The sequence below is a fragment of the Taeniopygia guttata genome, chromosome 3 (assembly GCF_048771995.1).
Source record: "Taeniopygia guttata chromosome 3, bTaeGut7.mat, whole genome shotgun sequence".
Lineage (NCBI taxonomy): Eukaryota > Metazoa > Chordata > Aves > Passeriformes > Estrildidae > Taeniopygia > Taeniopygia guttata.
In genome coordinates this window covers 22945172-22953596 of record NC_133027.1, presented here as the reverse complement: position 1 = coordinate 22953596, position 8425 = coordinate 22945172, and the positions used below count along the sequence as shown (strand labels likewise).

Genomic DNA, 8425 nt, shown 5'->3' with positions numbered 1-8425 from the left:
AACGCTTTATTTCTATATACCAATGCTTCACCTCTATGGGTTTTTTCCCTTGTGGTGTTTTCACGTACTGAGGGTTGCATCAGGACTGAAACAGAAATTTAGTTCTGCACCTCTAAAACTAGATCCTAGAGTGAAGAGAGGGGGAAGCAGTGATGCACAGTTTGTGTGTGCAGAAGTGTGATTTTTATCTCCCTCAGAATTCCCTTTCTCCTACTGCATGTTGTTTGTAGCACAGACAGCAGGACAGAGCTCTCCTTTGCTTTTAGTTAGTTTTTGGCTAGCTTAGGCAGAGAAGTTCCCCAGAGTGTTGCTTTTCGTGGAACTGATGAGTCCTGCTCTGGACTGAAAACCCAAAAACACCTGTGACCCATCAGAGCCCAGGATGCAGCATTTTCCAGCGCAGGAGCGACTGATAAGAGACTGAGTGAACCAAGTTACATCCCACAGAAAGGACTTTCTGAATTTGCCATCTCTTCAGAACAGTGAGAGATTCCATTGTTTAAGATTATTCAATTTTTCATGTTTCTGAGTACTTTGCTTGTTAAATAAACAAATTTTTTTTTCACTTTTCTTGAAGGAGATTTTATTTCCTGAACTAGTGGGTGGAGGGGACACTTGAATTTGCTTCCTAGAGGGACCCTTTCGGAGGTTTCCTCCCAAATTTGCCCTAAACCAGGAAAAAAGGGCAGTATTTTTTAAAAAAAATTGTTGTCTGTTCTATTTTGGAAGCTTATACTTAAGATCCTTCCTCACAGTTCACCTCACAATAAAGACTATCCTACTATAACTCAGTTTCTGAGGCCGTAGATGTGCAATGGAGCTACAGCAGTTTAAAAATTTATTGTGCATCCACAGAGCTGCAGTTACTTAACTATGTCTCTTCCTTACTGCAGAAAGCCCATAGAAAACCAAGCTGGATAAAGCATTTTACTGTGACTGAAGTACTTCATTTTGTCCTACATTTGCCATGAGCTGTGTTCACATATGCTGTCACTAAGATTGTGTTCACATGTGGTAATGCCTCAAGTATCAGTAACTGAATCATGAGCCTGAGCAGTAATAAATATTCATTTTCCAGTAGACAGTCATAGCAAATGTATACCAGAACATGGAAGAGTCTTAATCTTCTGTCTGGTCACAACCCACCCTGAAGTCCTTGCTCCTGTTCTTTTAAAAATATTATTATTATTATTATTATTATTATTATTATTATTATTATTATTATTATTATTATTATTTTTATTATTATTATTATTATTATTATTATTATTATTATTATTATTATTGTTATTGTTATTGTTATTGTTATTGTTATTGTTATTGTTATTGTTATTATATAATAATTATTAAATAATAATAATAATAAACAATAATGTTCTCCAGAGTGGATTAGGTTGTACGGCAGAGAAGGATCTGGGGTATGCTCCAGTAAATTCCATTTTCCAGCATTATGGGTGCAGTACATAATGCTCTAACTGGTGATGTGAACTCCACCTATCACAGAATCATAGAATTATATAGTAGTTTATGTTGGAAGAGACCTTTAAGGATAATTTACTACCATGCTTCCAATACATATCTGGGTGAGTTATATTATTTGAAAAATTCTCTTTCAATTCATAATCATAAATGGACTCTTAAAGATTTTTAGACTGAATACCTCAAAAGTACTGAATTTATTTTCCCTCTGCCTTTCTCTATAGGGTGAATAGAGCTGCTTTGCCTTAAATCAGAAAATAAATTTATTGTTTGTGAATCTCAACATGGTCCCCTGTGTACTAAAACATTTTATGTGTTTCTCTGGACTGACTTTTTCCTTTATTATTGGCATAATATACACACCTCTATGGATAATAAATCAAAGTCATTAGGCTACAAAATTCTCAAGAATAATTCTGAAGACATAAAATATGGTTGTGGGAAAATGAGGCTACAGCAGATTTCATAGTACAAGTATTTATGTAAATAACACAAACCAAGGAAAGGTAATAGCATTTGTTAGATCAGCTGTTACAACAGTGTAAACCAGAAATGCTTGATGATAGAACTCTGCTGAAAGACATGCCAACACTTAGTATATTTATAAGATGGAGAAATACATTTTCTTAACTCCCTAGATATCTTGCTGCAATGCTTTATTTAGCATGGGTCCAGATACAAGTCTTGAAAGTCAAATACCTTTTCCAAAAACCAATGTCAGGAAAGCACTTAGCTCCTTTCCCTGTCGGAGTAATGCCCTCTACTGTTCAAAGTACTCTGCCAATCACATCGTTGCCCAGACTCCTTGAGGGAAATTAAATTCACTTAGATGTCTGCAACTATCTATTTATCCTGTATAAAGGTCTTCTCCGTGGACATTAGGGACACATAGATTCTTCAACACAGTCTGATTTTACTTGATTTTAGCAGTCACTTGAGGACAAAATGACTCATGGTCTAAAAAAATTTTCCCCCTCTCTCCTTCAGGCTTTTTACAGGGAATCTAGATGATTGGCATGCTACAGACATCTAGCATGAGGTGGGATGAAACACCCATTCTTATGCTGTACACTTAAGGTATCAGCCATAATCAAAGATCAATAACTGTAAGAAAATGGCACCCAAAACCTGAGTTATCCCCTGAGTATTTTGGTTGGTTAGTTGTTTTTTGTTTTCATGTTAATAAGGTAGTTTTGTAAACTGTATGCATAACAACACGCATTTAGAGATGCAGATCCACTTATTACTTCCTATAACACCTCTCAGCCAGAGATCTTCCAATCCTATCTTGCATTTACTCCTGCAGACAAGATTGGGTAGGCAGGTAAAATGTGGACAGAATCTTATCTGACAGAATAGTGACATATGTCACTGGTTCCTTTGGCTATATTTATGCTTACAGGTTAAAGCCAGAAGCCATGCTGGATGCTGTATTTCAACTGATTAAAATTATTCAGAATTTTCTTTTCCCAATTAGAAATCCTGCCAAAAATTCTAGGCCACAGATAACTCCTGATAAACAATTTATATATGTTTCTTATTTACTTAGGAGACTAAGAATTTCCATGAAAACCCTCTGTGTCAGCTGGCCTTAATATATCATATTTTTTTAAAATTTACTGGCAAGGTTAGATTTGCTAGAAAGAAGTGTTTGTTAGAGGTAGAAAGATAATAAAAATATTCTGGAAATGCATGATAAAGTGTAGGATATTTCACTTTTTATTTGATCAGTATACTATTAGTATGACAACACATTAAAATAGTTACATGTTGAATCAGATTTCTACAGGCCTACATCACCCAGTTCCCAGATATCATTGTCTCACCAGCTTGATGTTTAGCAGCTGGCATTCAGCTTGCAGTGCTGCTCTTTGAATAACATGCTAAAATACTAAGAATTCTATTGTTTTTCTACATTTACCATGTGCCAAACTGCATGTATTAAATCTTACCATAGGCAAATGCTGCATCGCACAAAAGTAATTGAATGATAAATCCTAAAAAGGATTAATTAAACAGAGATTTAAATAACTTCTCACTTCTCCTAAATAATAAATGGGCTTTAGGCTGTATTGCTTTTTCCTTCAATGGAAAAAGGAAAGAACTGGCAAATATAACTGTTAGAGAGGAAAATTTACGCAGTTCATGTCTTTATAGCCTTCTGGAGGAGATCATATGCAGCAGATAAATTATACCCTTTTGAATCTGGTAAGTTTGGGGATCATCTGTGGTTCTGCAAGAAAAGCACTAAAAATGTGTTTATTATTAGTTAGTTTAGGCCATTCAACTGGCCACAGAATTAGGAGATAGAGACTCTTTAACTTTGTGATCTATAAAATCCTTAATAACATTCTTCTGACGTCAGTAGAATTTAGATTTTGATGTTTACTGTCTCATCTATAAGAGAAGGATAATACTTATCAACCTCACAGGGATTGTGTAGGATTAATTATTTAATAGTTAGACACTGATGTGAAAAGCAAAGTATTCTATTGCCTTCACAAATACTGAAATATGACACTGTCATCTTGCAGTATCTAGCTGAAGGTGAAAAGAGACAGCGTCTGTTGTGTCAGCAGTAACCAGCATTTTGTTTTTGCTGAAAAAAACCTAATCTTCCACAGTAGTAGCTTAACTCTAAGTAATTTATAGCCTATGTGCAGTTTGAGTAAGCTGGTCATGGGAAAAAGACTGAAGAATGTTAAACAGAATTTAGGGAGAGCAGTGCATGTCATACAAAATAAAAACAAATTAGACTCACAGATTTGTTCTCAGAGAAATTTTTGTGCCAGATAATGCAAAAAGAATACACTAGTTGGTTGGATCATCTTATAATTTTTCTCTTCTTTTTCTGAATATTAAAAATGTGCTCAAATGTAGCTCATCCTTTCATAATTTTTTATACTTAATTATTTTTGTAGTGAAATCTTTCATGAACTGGACAGATGCCATAATGCATAAAATACATATTTAAGTTAAAAAAACCTTATATTTCACTATAGATGGAAATATATTTTTATCATTCTTCTTCAACCAGTTAGATATTCACCACTTTTTGAAAAGCAGCTAGAGAAGAAACTAGTAATTTCTGAGACGTTTAATTGCTGGACAGCAGAAGAAATCTGATCAAAAGAGTATTAGTGAAGGCACAAGCACACTTTTGGTATAGCAAAGTAGCTTTCCAGCACAGAGAGAAAGGCCAAGAGTTTTGTTATTTTAAAAATAATGAAATAGTAAAGTTTTGGACTAAGAATCAAGTGTAGCCTGCCTACAGGTGACAAGTAAGGCATATGGCATATTCTCTGTATGTAACTTGCTTTGTGCACTGGCCTTTAGCATAGTGTTACTCTCCCGTGGATAATCTACAGCCAGTGATTGCCTTCCATATAGGTTCATTTTGCTTTACTTTGGTAATGAGAAGAGTTTATTCATATTTTCTAATATCAAAATGATCAAAGATCAACAGGGAATTACAATCCTGACACTGAATCGTAATATGTATGGCTAAATTTACATATCTGAGTAGCTGCATTGACTTCATTATGACTATTCACATGAGTAGTGAAAAATGTAGATGCTTGCAGATCAACCCTAAGGCAGCATTTTCTGCTTTACGCATTTACTTTACTGAGTGACTAAAGGCAGTGTAAGTCAACAGTCCCACAGCTGTATGCAAACAGAAAAAGAGTGTTATTACTCTTGTTTTTCACTTTCCTTCCAAAATTATGTGAATATATTATCAAAGTAGTAGTTGACAGAACAGTTTCTTCCAGTTTTGTGTTGTTTTAGGTATTTATCCAGTACCAAACTTATTACCATCTCACCCTGCGCACCCATAAATTACATATAGCTCTGATCAGATTTTCACTAAGCTGCCTAAACAGTTTAAAAGTACAAAAAGCTACAGTAACACTAATACTAATCATGTCTTACCAGTAATATGCTATTGCACTGTTTCATGAGGCAATAATGTACTTCTGATATTGGAATAAAGTTTTCATTCTTCCGCCTCATAGTTTGGGAACAGGATCGTAACCTCATAAGATAGCAGAATCCTGCTATTATCACTCAATTATTACACCAGACATTCTAGTGTACCTGTTTACTGTAGTTTTATTAGAATTTTGTAGATATTAGCCTTCCAGAATCAAAAAAACTGTCCATACTCACTATAAAAGTACTTCCAAAATTGGTTATTTTTAATTTGTTTCATACCAGAGAGAAATCATATTTTAAACACAAAGAAATCTACACATATAACACCGATGAGAAATCTACTGGAAGCAATATAAGGGCCATTCACTTAAGAGTTGGACTTGATGATCCTTGTGGGTCTATTGCAACTCAGAATATTCTGTGATTCTGTAAATTCTTATGCAATTATACTATCCATAATCATTTCACTTGTATTCCCTAGTGGCATGTGGGATTAAAACCACATGACTCCAGCTGACTTTAATGCAAATAAGATAGCTAAAACCATTTGAAACTGAGACACTGAGAAAAATGTATAAAAGACCAGACATGATGATAATACCATTACAAACTCATTCACCACTTCTACCCTTCTCATGACAAAGATGATTGTCATGACAATTTACAGTCCTGTCCCCTCTCTGAGGATTTACTGCTGAGCAAGCAATGCATTAATCAGAAGCTAATAAAATTACATTCAGTTTTCATTCATTTGCACAGGTATAAAAGGCTACTCAAAATGCCATGCAACACAGAATTACAGTAATGGCTTTTAAAAGGTATATTAAGACAGAAAAGCACACCAGCAGTGTGAACAATATTATGGAGACTAAATCTAATGTTAAAATGATACGGTTTTTATTTTTACTTTAATTCATACTGGTTTTTTTTTCAAATTTAATAAATATTGTAAGATATACAGGTAAAAGAGCATTATAAAGACATCTTTGACATCTGAGAGCACAAGCTTTGGCAAGGGCCTTTTTTTTACTGTAAGATTTGATGATTTGATTATCTTACTGTACAGGTTTGAAATGTACAGTTTTGAAAGCCTCTGTACAGTGAAAATGCTCCCTTGTTTGGTAGTTCGAGATATGTCAGTACTACCCAAGATGAAAACACAGTTAAATATTGGTGGACCACATGTGTTTAAAAGTGTGTACAAATTGCCTAAATGCTTTACTTAAATGTTTTACTTACATTTTTTCTTTGTCTCCAGATTTATTCTGGAGTTTCAATGCTTCTGATATCATCTGTTTCACCATTAACATGAATCTAACTGATATTAATAATGTTTATTCCCAAAATAAGTGTTCTGAAAGAGAATCAAAATTATTCCACATTTTTTATTTAGACTGAAATAAGGGAACACTCATTATTTTCAGAAGTTTACATGTTCTCACTTGCAGAATAAATCACCAGTGTTTGGAGAATCTGGAGAAAAGCTCACATGCCTAGGCTTAAGTGAGATTTGAAGTTATAGTTAAACAATGTCCACCTTTTTTATAAATTCTTTATGTTGAATTTCACAGTTTTATTCCATTGTGTTTACTTGCATTAATTAAAAAGAAAAAAAAAGGAAGCTGTTTCTTCTGGTTTCTTTCTTTATAGTTTGAACTTCGAAATTAATACTTTGGATTTTCTTCTTGCACACAATCATAAGACTATAAAACCAATTCTGTTCACTGAATAAATTTTCAAATTTATTGAACTTCAAAGCAAGCCAGTAAATCCAGATTAATGTTTTATGTGCACAAACCAGCATGAGAGTCTCAAAGAAGCTGATATTTAGATAACTACATGAATGGTGGGTAATATTGACTTGTAAGGTGTTTGTACCATATGTCATATATATCAGTTTTCAATTCTGATTCAAGTATTTTCTTGTTACTGCGATGTTGATAACATCAAGATTTTGTGGGGGCTTTTAAAGGGTTATCTTCAAGAATTCCTGTGGATAGTTCAGAATACTTGAATATGTCTATAAAGAACTGAAATATTTTCTTTTATAGTGAATACACTTGTCATACAAGTTATGGAAAATAATTAAAGTCCATTATCTACTTTTTAAAGGGACAAAACTAATAAAGTCTTAATGGCTGGTATATTTGTTTTGTAATGTTGTTCAAGGATATTGATATTTCTGGATAAAAGGTTTTATCTTGCAATCACTATTATCTGGCTTGTCATAAATCCATGTTAGAAATGTTTAAGTTATTTTAAGAGAAGTCCTAAAACAGTGGAAATCTTTAGAGAAAAGAAAAGTTGTCGCAGGTTTTGCTAGAGTGTTCTTATTTTAACATATATATGTCTGCATTTTATAACAAGTTATTTCTTGTCCAATGTTATGCTACTTACATTTTTTTTCACATTTCCAAATTTATCAGCAACTTCATTTTTTACAGAGAAAAGAGGATTATAATTCTGCTTAAAATGAGTCATAGTAAACTAGCTGACAGAAATAAAAAGTACAAATAGAGAATGTCTTTTGTATCAGCTGAGAAATATCTCATGTAATTGAGATTGCTACATGAACTCCCTTTAGATAACTTAAGTTCTTGCATAAGTCTTCTGAAATTGAGAAGTTTTACTGTCTATTCATATACTTAGTAAAATATACATAGGTTGTGGTTGTGTAGGTCAATGTGGGCAATCACTACAAGAAAATCAGACTCACCAGCGAGCAGAAAGAGTTCTGGGAGCCAAATACTGGGGAGGCCAAAAGCTTGGGTTGAGTACTAGAGAGATCAGCACGTTTGAGAGTTCACTGCTGGAGAGATCAAGGCAGGAGGGGTGGATTAACCTTGACTGGCTAACAGACCCACCCAGCCGCTCTCTTACTCTCACCTCGGCAAGATGGACAGGAGAAATAAGCAGGAAAACTCCATGAATCCAGGCACTCTTCAATTAGTGGCTTGAGGAAAACAAATTCAACTTGAGGAACGTTAATTTAATGTACTTCAATAAAAAC

General features: G+C 34.0%; 1 long non-coding RNA gene across 1 annotated transcript in view; it reads left to right on the top strand.

Annotated features, from left to right (window-relative positions):
- Positions 1-221: 221 nt before the first annotated feature.
- Positions 222-8425, top strand: part of LOC140683574 (uncharacterized) — a 46061-nt gene continuing 37857 nt past the window's right edge. Inside the window, exon 1 of the long non-coding RNA XR_012054742.1 lies at positions 222-482. This is a non-coding gene — a long non-coding RNA (uncharacterized lncRNA). The remainder of the gene's footprint in view (positions 483-8425) is intronic.